The sequence below is a fragment of the Lepidochelys kempii genome, chromosome 1, assembly GCF_965140265.1.
Source record: "Lepidochelys kempii isolate rLepKem1 chromosome 1, rLepKem1.hap2, whole genome shotgun sequence".
Classification (NCBI taxonomy): Eukaryota; Metazoa; Chordata; order Testudines; family Cheloniidae; genus Lepidochelys; species Lepidochelys kempii.
Genome location: NC_133256.1, coordinates 333917235 through 333932520, shown reverse-complemented (window position 1 = coordinate 333932520; position 15286 = coordinate 333917235). Strand labels below are relative to the sequence as shown.

At 50.5% G+C, this 15286-nt stretch overlaps 1 protein-coding gene across 17 annotated transcripts in view; it reads left to right on the top strand.

Moving 5' to 3' along the window:
• SEMA3D (semaphorin 3D) overlaps positions 1–15286 on the top strand; it is a 196006-nt gene that overhangs the window by 55742 nt on the left and 124978 nt on the right. The window lies entirely within an intron of this gene.

Here is a 15286-nt window from a genome sequence, read left to right as displayed (position 1 = left end):
AGACAATACAATCTAAAAGTACATTCCCGCATTTGCTTTTCTACATGCACATGAGTGTGATCTGCAGCACACCACAGATCAGGTCTGGAGAGAAGGCTTCACGTTATCCTCAACCTTTGAGTCACGGACTGTGAAGTCAGAATGCACCATTACGCTCATGTAGTACCTTTCAGTATTGCAGCTTTGCATAGTACACTCCCCTCTCCTACATGTATGATCCACGTTCGCTGGATGAAATCCTGGCATCGTTGAAATCAGTGGGGGCCCTGACTTCAGTAGGGCCAGAGTTTCACCCTCCCTCCCTGGATATATGACCTTGCATTGGCTGCATCAAAGCACATTTTAATGAGCCTAGCCTGCCATGTGATCCAGACCACCCTGTGGATCTGGTCCATCCTTATCCTGTTTGCCCTTCCACCAATTACTGTGTCATAGTCATGCTTTACCAGATGTTAAATCCTAATAGTTTGTAGAAAGGGGGAAAAAAAACCCTAGCTTGTTTGTTTTTCTTTCATTTCCCTAGTCTCCACTTATTTCTTCTGTATTTTAGGCTGTCCTTTTTCAGATTTTTTTTTCTCCCGACTTCCCCTTTTTTTGGTGTCATTTTTTTTACTGTTTTAATTTACTATAATCTCTAAACCTCTTTCTTTTCTCCATTTAAAATAACTTTTCTACTGGTGTGAATCCTTCCCCTCACTTATCTCTCCCCCTCCTTCATTTTCCAGTCCCTTCTTTTCTTTGTTCCACTTGTTCCTTTTGGACTGAAATCCAGAGAAGAGGTCTATCTCATATTCCAAACAGAGGATGCAGGTGTTTTGGAGGCTGAATGGATGACAGAGCATAGAATGGGTGGATTCCTGTGCTGTCAAACTCATTTTAGGACAGACCTGAATGTGTAGAGAATACCCCATTGGATGTTTAGCGTATTGAAATTCAAGAAAAGATCAAGTAAATGCATTGCACGTTCACTTTAATGTTAGTATTGTACCAAAGTACTTCCTTTTGTTAATGTTAGTTTTGCTAGGTTATTTTGTTTGTTTTTGGACGGGGGTGGGGTGGAGTGATATTGATTTGTGGGGCTTTTGTGGAAAAGAGTAACGGGTCTGAGTCTATGCAGAAGACAAAATTTGCTGCATTGTAAACATCACTAAAGCTGCTTTATAAAGTAAATGTTGGAGAATGGCTATGAAGTATATTGTTAGCTCTCAGATGGAGTTAGATTTATAATGAGATTTCCCATCGAGAAGAAAAGCTTTCTCTGCCAAACTGTCTATCAGCAGAGTATCCTGTCTGTGAGGGGAAAGAACATAGTTTCACTGTGCTCTGGATCAATGTCATCTTCGTTATTTAAAAAGAGAGCCTGGATGCTAAGTGAACCCGGATACTGTATTTCACTCTGTGTTTTATTTGCTGAATTATTCATCTGACTGTCATATATGTTTCCAGTTTCTCTTCTGGTTAAGGCTAGATTTCCAATACCCAGTTTGTGATTATAGTGCAGTTTGGAAGTATAAACTAGCCAACTGTAGAAATATCTTTCTTGGAAATATGTCTCGCTGTTTTACTGTAATTAGTCATCTGAAAGATAGTTGTTTAGCAATAAATTTAGAACTTATGTGGATGTTTGTCTGTATATAATATATTTAGAAACTTTCTATATATTTCTCTACATATTTGAAATTTAACTGTAGGTGGGATACATTTTCCGTCTTTTTTTTCCCAACTACAGTTAGTATTTAACCATTGCATACAGTGTGCTCGTGTATGGGTCTAAACATAGGTCTGATCAACAGAATGTCATGTATATCAACCCAGATCAGACAGTCAAAATGGGCTTCTTTACTGGACAACAGTCTTCTCCACTAAAAAACGCTGGTTAATATTATGCATGCTGAAAAAAAAGGGGCCAAGTAACTTACCCAACATATTTATGAGTAGACATCGTGTCCTAATTTTTCCTACCCTTTTCTTAATTATTATAATCACAATGGGCCAAACTCTCCAGGTTTACTCTGGATTTGTCATTGTTTCACTTTTACATCCTTATTAGTGAGATTTGGATACTTTATTTGCTGCAAGCAGTTTTCATTGTGCTCTCTAGCACAATACAAAACTCATCATTTTAAAACTGTCTCACAACATGAACAGTGGTAACTGTTATACTCCAATTAAGTAAAAACCATTGTTTAAATATTCAAATGAGTGTTATATCAGCCATGCTCGAAAAATCTAAATTTATCAGTGAGTTGCTGTCCTTTGTTTCTGGACTTCAAGATGCCAGGGAAAGTTGGGAGTCCACACAACATCCCTGGGTGCTAGATTTTTTGCATTTAGATATCAGATTTAACTGAACAATGTGTTTAAAAACTGATGTAGTTTTGCAGCTAATAGGGGACTGTCTATCTGAGCTCTGTTTGTTCCAACAAAGGGCCTGGAATAAATTATGCTAAATAAATTGGCTCCAGGTTTGCCTGTTTCAGACAGTAGTTTCAGAGTAATCTACCCTACAGGTTTTACTAAGTCTGACCACTTGCACTGAGATGTCACTTCTTTTCAGGGATATAATGTCACAAATGCACCAGTCATGTGCATCTGGATAGCCCTGGTTGTCCCAAGATGGCAGAATACCAGCACATCAGTGGTTTGACTGCTGGCAGCTCTGCTAGCCCATAACCCGTTTCAAATTAGAGTTCCACAGGGAAGATCTAACTGCAGAGCCAACCATATTGGCCCTGATTCAACAAGGTGCTTTTGCACCCACCCAGTTTTAAGCATGTGAATAGTCCCCATTACTTCATTGGAGCTGCTATGTACGTAAAAAGAGGTTTGTGCTTAAGGCCCTTTTCAGCAAAGTACTAAGGGAGGTGTGACAGGTGTCGGTCGGTCCTCCGAGCTCCTAGGGGCGATGGAGAGCTATGGTCTCCGTGGCAGGCCTCAGCCACACCTTCCGGGCGTTGGGGAATTAGCGGGGAAGGTGTGCCGGCAGGAGTCAGTAGCGCGCCCCTCAGGCAGGGGAGCGCCGGCAAGAGTCAGTAGCGCGCGCCCCTCAGGCAGGGGAGCGCCAGGGTAGGGGAACGCAGGCCCACCCAACTCCACTGCGTTCCAGCCCAGGGCCCTGACAGTGGCGGGAGGCGAAGGTCCCGCCGCTGGGTCAGCAGGGCCGTCCGCACCCGCTGACCAAACACACCTACCCCACGGTGTAGTTTGGCCCCTGGGCTACTTCCTACCCGGTCTCTCAGGCGGGCAGCTCCGGTCCCTCCATCTCGTCCGGGTATTCCGCTGCGGGCCACTCCCGCTCCCCCTCAGTGTCGGACTCACGCTGGCCCGGGCTGCCGTCAGGCCTCTTCAAGTCCTCTGGGTATTCAGCGGCTGGCAGCCCTGGTTGCCACAGGCCTTCCTCCCAGTCAGGCTCCTACTTGTCCAGGGCTTCGCCTGGGTCAGCAGCAGGCTCGCAAGGGAGCAGCCTGTGTCTGTCTCCCTCCCTGGTGCGCTCTTCACTGGGCAGAGGGCCCCGCCCTTTGTACTTCCTGTCCCACCCTTTCCCTTCCGGGGATTGGCGGAAGCTTGGCCTGGCCCCACCCACTCAGGCTGAAAGGGTGGCTCTTTACCCTCTGGCTCGGAGGGGAGCCACCCTGGCTCCCTACATACCCCACCCCTCAAATCCAGCTCCTGATCTTCGGAGCTGGCGTCCTCACCTTCTCTGAGGTGGGATAGCAAATCCGCATTGGTGTTGTCTTGTCCCGCCCGATGGTGAATCGTGAAGGCATAGGGCTGCAGAGCGAGATACCATTGCATCAGCCTGGCATTATTGTCCTTCATCTTATTAAGCCGCTTCAGGGGTGCGTGGTCCGTAACCAGTATAAAGGGGGCCTGGAGGAGGTAGTAGTGGAGAGCATCGACTGCCCACTTAATGGCTAGGGCCTCTTTCTCCACAACTGAGTAGTTCCGTTCTCTGGGGAACAGCTTCCGACTGAGGTAAACAATCGGGTGTTCTTCCCCATCCACCTCCTGCGAGAGGACCGCCCCAAGCCCAACGCCTGAGGCATCTGTCTGGACAATAAAGTCACGATGAAAGTCTGGGCTGAAGAGTATTGGATCGCTACACAGCCGTTCTTTGATAGTTTGAAAGGCCGTCTCACACTCGTTGGACCAGTGCACCTGGCGGGGACTGTCCTTGGTCAAGAACTCCGTTAGCGGGGCCATAATGCTTGCGAAGTGGGGTAAAAACCGCCGGTAATAAGCAGCTAAGCCGAAAAATTGACGTACTTGTCTCTTCGTGGTCAGCACCGGACATTCCTGGAGTGCTTGGACCTTCCCAATGAGGGGGCAGACCTGTCCCCGGCCCAAGGTGTACCCCAGGTAAGTGGTTTCCTCCTGCCTGATTCAACATTTTTTCGGGTTGGCCATCAGCCCAGCTGCGCGGAGGTCCCGGAGGACTGCTGCTACTTGGTTAAGATGTTCCTCCCAGTTATTGCCAAAGATGAGCACATCGTCCAGGTAGGCTGCCGCGTATTTCGTGTGTGGTTGCAACACCCGGTCCATCAAACACTGGAAGGTTGCCAGGGCCCCATGTAGGCCGAAAGGCATCCGGGTGAAATGGTATAACCCTGAAGGGGTGGCAAACGTGGTCTTCTCCTTGGACCTGGGATCCAAGGGGATCTGCCAGTACCCTTTGAGATCTAAAGTGGTGATATAACAGGCCTCCCCGAGCTGGTCGAGGAGCTCATCGACGCGGGGCATCGGATAGGCGTCAAATTTTGAGATGGCGTTGACCCTCCAGAAGTCAATGCAAAACTGCCAGCTCCCATCGGGCTTTGGTATGAGGACGACGGGGCTCCGCCACTTGCTCTGGGAGGGCTCAATGACACCCAGTTCCGACATCGCCTGGACTTCCTCCTCTACAGCCTCCCGCTTTCGCCTAGCCAATGGCCGGGTTGTCTCTCGGACCACCACACCAGGTTCCGTCTGGATCACATGGTAGGTGAGCATAGTCCGCCCGGGTTTCGTGGTGAACATCTTGGGGAATGCCCTCACTAAGCAGAGTGCCTGTTCTCGCTGCTCAACGGTGAGTGTCTCTGCTAGGTGGGGTTCACCATTATCCGACTCCTCGGGTGGTTGGGGCCCCAGTTCCGGTTCGGGGGGATATGGGGCCACTAGGAGCCCTTTCCAGTCCTGCCAAGGTTTTAAGAGGTTTACATGATAAATCTGCTTTTCCTTACGGCGACCAGGTTGCCAAATCTCATAAGTTACCGGCCCGACCTGGTGGACCTCATACGGACTCTGCCAGCGGGAAAAAAGCTTTGATTCCTCTGAGGGGAGCAGGAGGAGTACTCGGTCCCCTGGCCCGAATGATCGAGCCTGGGCACCCCGATTGTAGTGTTGCTCCTGGGCTCTTTGGGCAGTGTTTAAGTTCTCCCTCGCGAGCTCGCCCGCCTGCGCCAGCTGCCCCTGCAGTTGTAAGACATATTGCAAGAGACCCTGTGTTGCGGATGGGTTGTGTTCCCAAGTCTCCCTTAAGAGGTCCAACACCCCGCGGGGTCGCTGCCCATAGAGGAGCTCGAATGGGGAGAATTTCTTGGAGGCCTGTGGGACTTCTAGAATCGCCAGTAGTAAAGGAGGGAGCAGCTGGTCCCACTGGCAGAGGTCCTGGGTGGGGAAACGCCGCAACATCCCCTTCAGGGTCATAGAATCATAGAATATCAGGGTTGGAAGGGACCCCAGAAGGTCATCTAGTCCAACCCCCTGCTCAAAGCAGGACCAATTCCCAGTTAAATCATCCCAGCCAGGGCTTTGTCAAGCCTGACCTTAAAAACCTCTAAGGAAGGAGATTCTACCACCTCCCTAGGTAACGCATTCCAGTGTTTCACCACCCTCTTAGTGAAAAAGTTTTTCCTAATATCCAATCTAAACCTCCCCCACTGCAGCTTGAGACCATTACTCCTCGTTCTGTCATCTGCTACCATTGAGAACAGTCTAGAGCCATCCTCTTTGGAACCCCCTTTCAGGTAGTTGAAAGCAGCTATCAAATCCCCCCTCATTCTTCTCTTCTGCAGGCTAAACAATCCCAGCTCCCTCAGCCTCTCCTCATAACTCATGTGTTCCAGTCCCCTAATCATTTTTGTTGCCCTTCGCTGGACTCTCTCCAATTTATCCACATCCTTCTTGAAGTGTGGGGCCCAAAACTGGACACAGTACTCCAGATGAGGCCTCACCAATGTCGAATAGAGGGGAACGATCACGTCCCTCGATCTGCTCGCTATGCCCCTACTTATACATCCCAAAATGCCATTGGCCTTCTTGGCAACAAGGGCACACTGCTGACTCATATCCAGCTTCTCGTCCACTGTCACCCCTAGGTCCTTTTCCGCAGAACTGCTGCCTAGCCATTCGGTCCCTAGTCTGTAGCTGTGCATTGGGTTCTTCCGTCCTAAGTGCAGGACCCTGCACTTATCTTTATTGAACTTCATCAGATTCCTTTTGGCCCAATCTTCCAATTGGTCTAGGTCCTTCTGTATCCTATCGCTCCCCTCCAGCGTATCTACCACTCCTCCCAGTTTAGTATCATCCGCAAATTTGCTGAGTGCAATCCACACCATCCTCCAGATCATTTATGAAGATATTGAACAAAACCGGCGCCAGGACCGACCCTTGGGGCACTCCCCTTGATACCGGCTGCCAACTAGACATGGAGCGATTGATCACTACCCGTTGAGCCCGACAATTTAGCCAGCTTTCTACCCACCTTATAGTGCATTCATCCAGCCCATACTTCCTTAACTTGCTGACAAGAATACTATGGGAGACCGTGTCAAAAGCTTTGCTAAAGTCAAGAAACAATACATCCACTGCTTTCCCTTCATCCACAGAACCAGTAATCTCATCATAAAAGGCGATTAGATTAGTCAGGCATGACCTTCCCTTGGTGAATCCATGCTGGCTGTTCCTGATCACTTTCCTCTCATGCAAGTGCTTCAGGATTGATTCTTTGAGGACCTGCTCCATGATTTTTCCAGGGACTGATGTGAGGCTGACTGGCCTGTAGTTCCCAGGATCTTCCTTCTTCCCTTTTTTAAAGATTGGCACTACATTAGCCTTTTTCCAGTCATCCGGGACTTCCCCGGTTCGCCACGAGTTTTCAAAGATAATGGCTAGTGGCTCTGCAATCACAGCCGCCAATTCCTTCAGGACTCTCGGATGCAACTCGTCCGGCCCCATGGACTTGTGCACGTCCAGCTTTTCTAAATAGTCCCTAACCGCCTCTTTCTCCACAGACGGCTGGCCATCTATTCCCCATGTTGTGATGCCCAGCGCAGCAGTCTGGGAGCTGACCTTGTTAGTGAAAACAGAGGCAAAAAAAGCATTGAGTACATTAGCTTTTTCCACATCCTCTGTCACTAGGTTGCCTCCCTCATTCAGTAAGGGGCCCACACATTCCTTGGCTTTCTTCTTGTTGCCAACATACCTGAAGAAACCCTTCTTGTTACTCTTGACATCTCTGGCTAGCTGCAGCTCCAGGTGCGATTTGGCCCTCCTGATAACATTCCTACATGCCCGAGCAATATTTTTATACTCTTCCCTGGTCATATGTCCAACCTTCCACTTCTTGTAAGCTTCTTTTTTATGTTTAAGATCCGCTAGGATTTCACCGTTAAGCCAAGCTGGTCGCCTGCCATATTTACTATTCTTTCGACTCATCGGGATGGTTTGTCCCTGTAACCTCAACAGGGATTCCTTGAAATACAGCCAGCTCTCCTGGACTCCTTTCCCCTTCAAGTTAGTCCCCCAGGGGATCCTGGCCATCCGTTCCCTGAAGGAGTCGAAGTCTGCTTTCCTGAAGTCCAGGGTCCGTATCCTGCTGCTTACCTTTCTTCCCTGCGTCAGGATCCTGAACTCAACCAACTCATGGTCACTGCCTCCCAGATTCCCATCCACTTTTGCTTCCCCCACTAATTCTACCCGGTTTGTGAGCAGCAGGTCAAGAAAAGCACCCCCCCTAGTTGGCTCCTCTAGCACTTGCGCCAGGAAATTGTCCCCTACGCTTTCCAAAAACTTCCTGGATTGTCTATGCACCGCTGTATTGCTCTCCCAGCAGATATCAGGAAAATTAAAGTCACCCATGAGAATCAGGGCATGCGATCTAGTAGCTTCCGTGAGCTGCCGGAAGAAAGCCTCATCCACCTCATCCCCCTGGTCCGGTGGTCTATAGCAGACTCCCACCACTACATCACTCTTGTTGCACACACTTCTAAACTTAATCCAGAGACACTCAGGTTTTTCTGCAGTTTCGTACCGGAGCTCTGAGCAGTCATACTGCTCCCTTACATACAGTGCTACTCCCCCACCTTTTCTGCCCTGCCTGTCCTTCCTGAACAGTTTATAACCATCCATGACAGTACTCCAGTCATGCGAGTTATCCCACCAAGTCTCTGTTATTCCGATCACGTCATAGTTCCTTGACATCACCAGGACCTCCAGTTCTCCCTGCTTGTTTCCAAGGCTTTGTGCATTTGTATATAAGCACTTGAGATAACCTGTTGATCGCCCCTCATTGCCAGTATGAGGCAGGAGCCCTCCCCTCACAGACATTCCTGCCTGTGCTTCCTCCCGGTATCCCGCTTTCCCACTTACCTCAGGGCTTTGGTCTCCTTCCCCCGGTGAACCTAGTTTAAAGCCCTCCTCACTAGGTTAGCCAGCCTGCTGGCAAAGATGCTCTTCCCTCTCTTCGTAAGATGGAGCCCGTCTCTGCCCAGCACTCCTCCTTCATGGAACACCATCCCATGGTCAAAGAAACCAAAGCCTTCTCTCCGACACCACCTGCGTAGCCATTCGTTGACTTCCACGATTCGATGCTCCCTACCTAGGCCTTTTCCTTCCACGGGGAGGATGGACGAGAACACCACTTGCGCCTCCAACTCCTTTATTCTTCTTCCTAGAGCCACATAGTCTGCAGTGATCCGCTCAAGGTCATTCTTGGCAGTATCATTGGTGCCCACGTGGAGAAGCAGGAAGGGGTAGAGATCTGAGGGCTTGTTGAGTCTCAGCAGTCTCTCCGTCACATCGCGAATCTTAGCCCCTGGCAAGCAGCAGACTTCTCGGTTTTCCCGGTCAGGGCGGCAGATAGATGACTCAGTCCCCCGGAGGAGAGAGTCCCCGACCACCACCACCCGCCTTCTCCTCTTGGAGAACCAGTCAGTCTGGTTCTCAGTTGAACCGCTCGACCAGTCAGTCTGGGGATGGTAGACCGAGGTCTGCAATTTCTTAATCCCCAATAGGGCACATACCTGGTGGAACAGCTTAGATGTGAAGTTGGTCCCTTGATCAGTGAGTATCTCCCGTGGGAGGCCCACCCTTGCGAAGGTCTTCACGAGCTCCGCAGCAATAGTGCGGGCGGTGATACTTAAGGGGATGGCCTCCGGGAAGCGGGTGGCGTAGTCCATCAGGATGAGGATGTATTGATGGCCCGCCTTGCTTTTTGGGAATGGCCCAACCAGGTCCATTGCTACCTGCTCAAATGGCACACCTACGACTGATAACGGGACCAGGGGAGCCTTCCGTACCCCGGCCGGGGCTGCATGTTGGCAGTCTGGGCACGACGCACAATACTCCTTCACCTCACGGTGGACGCCGGGCCAGAAGAACCTGGTCAGGACCCTAGCCAGTTTTTCCTGCCCTAAATGGCTAGCAGCCGGGATGTCATGTGCAAGCTTCAAGACAGCCCGACGATGGATGCGGGGGACCACGAGTTGGGTCCGGACCTCTTGGGTCTGGGGGTCTCGGTCAAGGCGGTAGAGCCGCTCATGGTTGAGTTCAAACCTGGGCCACTGGGTGGTGCGCTGCGCCTCCACGACCTCACCATCCACCCGGGCTAGCTGCTCATAGGCAAACCGGAGCGTAGGATTCTCCCTTTGATCTCGGCTAAAGTCCAGGTCAGGAGGAGGACCCGCCATTTCCCAGCCATCCTGCCTGGGGGTGGGGCCTGGTTCAGCTCCAGAGTCGGAGCTCGAGTCAGGTCCTGTCTTCTTCTCAGGCGGGGCTCCCTCAAACGCCTCTTTGGTGGGTAGGGATTGGAGCACCTCGACAAAGTCAGGCCAGTCACGGCCCAGGATCACTGGATAGGCGAGGGATGACGCCACTGCCACATTCATCAACTGGGTTACTCCGTGCACCATAATGGGGACCCACACCGTGGGGTACGATTTTACATCTCCGTCGATGCACTGAATCTGTACTTCCCCGACGGTCCGCGTGGTGTCCGAGAAGAGCGCCTGGCGGACAAGGGTCTGCCCACAGCCTGAATTGACTAGACCCACCACAGGGACCCCGGCGACTTCTATGGGAGCTGTCAGTTTGGCCACGGAGGGCAGACGGGCCCATCGCTCCCCGGCACACACCAGGCCAAAGTTGCAGTCCATTGCAGGACAGCCCCGTTGCAGATGCAGATACTCGCCACATCGGAAACAAGGTCCTACCTCTGGGCACGCCGGCCACGTGGGGGCACCAGTGGGGCCGCAGCGTGGGCCGGGGCCTGGTGGTCGGGTTAAGCATCCAGGGCCAGAGAGTGGTGTTGACTCAGGCCATCGGGAAAACTCGGTCCTGCCGCCTTCTGGTCGTCTGGTACGGTGGGGTGCGTTGGTTTGGGAGGTGGGCCCCCTCCGTTCAAGTTTCTGTGCATTGGGCCCAGGGTTTGGGGGGCAGGTGGCCGGTCGTATCGGGGCCTCAGCCTCGAGAAAGTCCTCCATAAGCGTGACGGCCAAGCTCAGACTTTGTGGCCAGTGCCGTAACACCCAAGCCCTCCCCTGGGGTGGGAGGATGTGCACGAATTGTTAAAGGATGACCTGTTCCATCACCTCAGCTGCGGTTCGACGCTCAGTTTGGAGCCATCGGGTACCCACGTCCTTCAGTTCCTGGGCCGTCGCCTGGGGTCTGGCGCCCGGTGGGTAGACCTTTTCCCGAAACCGTTGCCGAAAGGTTTCTGGGGTAAAGGTTTCCGGGGTAATGTTGAAGGCATCCAAGATGGCCACTTTCACTCAAGCATAAATGCAGGCCTCATCATCTGGGAGCCCATGGTAAGCCTTCTGGGCTAGCCCTGTCAGATATGGGGCGAGGAGTGTCGCCCATTGGTCAGGCGCCCAACCAGCCACTGAGGCAACCTGCTCGAAGGTCACTAGGTAGGCTTCCAGGTCATCCTCCAGCCCCATCTTGGCCAGACAGATCGGTGGGGCGGGAAGGGTCGGGGTGGCTGCCCGCTTCGGTTGAGCACCACCAATGCCTGACCACAGGGTTGCAAGCTGCTGGAAGCACTGGGTTTGCTGTTCCTGGTGCTGGGCCCCCAGGGTTTGAAGCAACTGCTGCTGGTGGGCGCCCAGCTGCTGCTCGAGTTGGTGCTGCTGCTGTTGCTGGCTCTCAGCCAGGAACTTGATAAGGCTTCCCATCTCCATCTTTCCAGTAGGGGCGCTTCACAGGCGCCCTCGCACTAACCCCTTTCGGCAGGGGTTGGGATCGCCTGTCCGCATTCTCCACCACTTGTGACAGGTGTTGGTCGGTCCTCCGAGCCCCTAGGGGCGATGGAGAGCTATGGTCTCCGTGGCAGGCCTCAGCCACACCTTCTAGGTGTTGGGGAATTAGCGGGGAAGGTGTGCCGGCCGGAGTCAGTAGCACGCCCCTCAGGCAGGGGAGCGCCAGGGTAGGGGAACGCAGGCCCACCCAACGCCACTGCGTTCCAGCCCAGGGCCCTGACAGTGGCGGGAGGCGAAGGTCCTGCCGCTGGGTCAGCGGGGCCGTCCGCACCCACTGACCAAACACACCCACCCCATGGTGTAGTTCGGCCCCTGGGCTACTTCCTACCCGGTCTCTCAAGCGGGCAGCTCCGGTCCCTCCATCTCCTCCGGGTATTCCGCTGCAGGCAGCTCCCGCTCCCCCTCGGTGTCGGACTCACGCTGGCCCGGGCTGCAGTCAGGCCCCTCCAGGTCCTCTGGGTATTCAGCGGCTGGCAGCCGTGGTTGCCACAGGCCTTCCTCCCGGTCAGGCTCCTCCTTGCCCAGGGCTTCGCCTGGGTCAGCAGCAGGCTCGCGAGGGAGCAGCCAGCAGCGCGTGTCTGTCTCCCTCCCTGGTGCTCTCTTCACTGGGCAGAGGGCCCCCCTGCCCTTTGTACTTCCTGTCCCACCCTTCCCCTTCCGGGGATTGGCGGAAGCTTGGCCTGGCTCCGCCCACTCAGGCTGAAAGGGTGGCTCTTTACCCTCTGGTTCAGAGGGGAGCCACCCTGGCTCCCTACAGGAGGATAATAAAAAAACGTAAAAGAACCAAATGCAGATACAGCTTCATGATAAAGCACTTGAAGTTAAACATCATTCTCTTGAAATGTTTTGTCCTCCATTTTGGTTCAGTACATCTCACAGGACTATTGCAGCATAGGTAGATGCTTATCAGAAAAATCAAAGAACTAAAGTAAGAAGAATTGCTATTCATTCTTATAAAATTCCTCTTTTAAAAACAAAACAGTGCTTATGGATTTGGTCAAATGGAGCATAGGACACTGATCTACATTAGAGATGTCCCAAGAGTAGGGTGACCAAATAGCAAATGTGAAAAATCAGGACAGGATGTGGGGGGTAATAAGTGTCTACATAAGCGATAACACACCAAATATCGGGACTGTCCCTATAAAATCAGGACATCTGGTCACCCTACCCAGGAGCTATTGGTCATTTTCTGGGGATTAATGTTGAGTCAATTGGTCTGAGGTACATTAACCTGAGCTAGTCATTAATCTCCTGGAAGAGTCCTGTATTGAAGCTGGAGGTGTATTAGAGGATGAACGTATGAAAAAGCATAACTTAAAAAATCTGACTAGCCTGCAGTGAGTCCTTAATGGGACTTTTTTGGCTCAAACTCACTGAACAGCTGCCTCAAGTGTAAAGTAAGCCCCTTGTGTCTGGCCTCTTTCCACAGCCAGAGTTCAGACAACACAAAAGAAGAAGGATTTGTGTAGCAAGAAATTTCTACGTGGAAAAGTCAGACTCCTTGCAGCCAAAAGGCTAAATTTAGTGCTGTAAGACACGTCCCATTCATGCCTCACTATACCATTGGTGAATTTGGACCTACAATTTAAGTATGCTCTTGCCTCTAGAAAATGACCCTCACACCCTCTGGCGGAATCCTTATACGTTTAGCAGAATCCCAGTCCCCCAAGCCATGATCCCTATGCAATCTTTGCAATGAGACTTGATGTTAAATAATTTCTTGCTTTGGAGTATAGCTTTCACTCTCCTCCACCAAAATGGACAGGGCCTGTGCATCTTTAACCATCTCTCTCTATATATCTATATAAAAAAAGACTGAGGTGAAAAATGTCACCATCAGTTACTTCCTGTATCATCTTATTTGTTGGGCGCCAATAATGAACTCAGTAATACACATTTATGGAGTAAACAAGATCTCTCTCTCTCCCCCTCTCTCTCAGGGGTTTGCATTCTAACAGGGCAAAGAATAAGAAACAAATCAAATAATCAGATGCTTACTTTGGGGTTTTATTTAATGAATGGGCGATTGTGCGTAGCCTACAGGAGTCGATTCAGATTGAAAGGCGGCAGGGTCCCGCTGCATTTGGAGGAGAGATTTGAAGGAGGAAAGGGAGGAAACTGGATGTGTTGGCATAGGAAGGATGTTCCAGGTGAGATCCTCACCCCCTCTCTGGCTTCTTTACACCAGGTAGAAGTACCAGAGTAGTGTAAAGGGCTCAGAACCACCTTGTTTAGGCGGAGGAAGGATTACTCTGGCAAGACACAGCTATCCTCCGCAATCTTCCAAGGACCCCATTGCAAGCCATGGTGTAGGGGATGTGCTTGGGGAGAGGCTGGGGCCAGGAGGGATGTGCCGGGGGTAGGGCTAGAGCATGCAATACCATGGAGATCCTGGGCAGTGCTGCAGCTTCTCTGAGAGCTAAACTAACGCTAAGTTAACACCGAGAGCCATGGAGCAGCCCAAACGTCGGAGGGGCTCTGCATTCTGTTTCATCTAAAAGGGTCAGCACAGAACATTGCCTGCGGTACTTACACCAAATCAGTTGATCAGAGCACTGGAGTTAACTTTTTTTTTAAGTCAACTGACTCCGCTCTCCCCTCCCCCGCCCCGAAAAAAAAAATTAATGGAAAAATTGTCATTGTTTTCCCAGCAGCCCTACTTGTTAATCACTGGTGTTGTATCTGCTTTGGTCATTTTCATAGATTCTAAGGCCAGAAGGGACCACTGTGGTCATCCAGCCTGACCGCCTGCATAACAAAGGCCATAGAACTTCCCCAAACCAATGCTCTTGTTCAAACATGAATATCTTTTAGGGAAAAAAAATCCAATCTTGCTGTCCCCAATTCTACACAGGGAGACTACTGTGTGATCTTCCCAAAGTCACTTCAACTTACTTGTGTCTCCGTTTTTCCATGGATAGTGATAATTGCCTTCCTTTGTAGGGTACTCTGTGATATCTATGGATGAAAAGAGCTAGGTATTCTATTATGATTATTAAGTGAAAGGTGATGCAAAGCTTGCTTTTCTTACATGTTGTGCTGAGATGGGCCTTTGCATGGACCTCCCCCGTTTAACGTTCCTAGGACGTTTTGGTTTGTGGATTGTGGTTGTTAAGTAAGTCTTAGTTCACTGAGAACAACATATGGGAAGGTATGTTTACATTTTATCAGCAATCATTGTTTTTCTCCTGAAAGTGAATAAAAGCTTCTAATAGCCCTTTTTTTTATTTTATAAATAAGTTTGTGATGAATGTCAATTACATGTTAATTTTAATGGTATCTCCAGTTGCTACACCGTGGTATCTGAGATATTACAGTGTAGCCTATTCACAGTGTAAGGATATAAAATTGCTGTGGTATCTGTGTCAGTGGTTCTCAAAGTTTTGTACCGGTGGCCCCTTTCACATAGCCTCTGAATGCAACTCCTCCTTATAAATTAAAAACACTTTTTATATATTTAACACTATAATAAATGCTGGAGGCAAGGTGGGGTTTGTGGTGGAGGCTGACAGCTCGTCAACTCCCCCCTCCATGTAAGAACCCTGTGACTCCCTGAGGAGTCCTAACCCCCAGTTTGAGAACACCTGATCTATATAGAGATAGCCAAGGCATTAATGTGACTATTTTTAACGGGTATTATATTTAATTTAATTTGTACTTAAAAGTTAGCTATGCTAGACAGTGTCCAAAAGCTTACGCATTGTTCCGGCCTCAGTCTACCAAATTAGTTTTATAGAAAAGAGATTAGAGTTTTGGTGTATACTGGA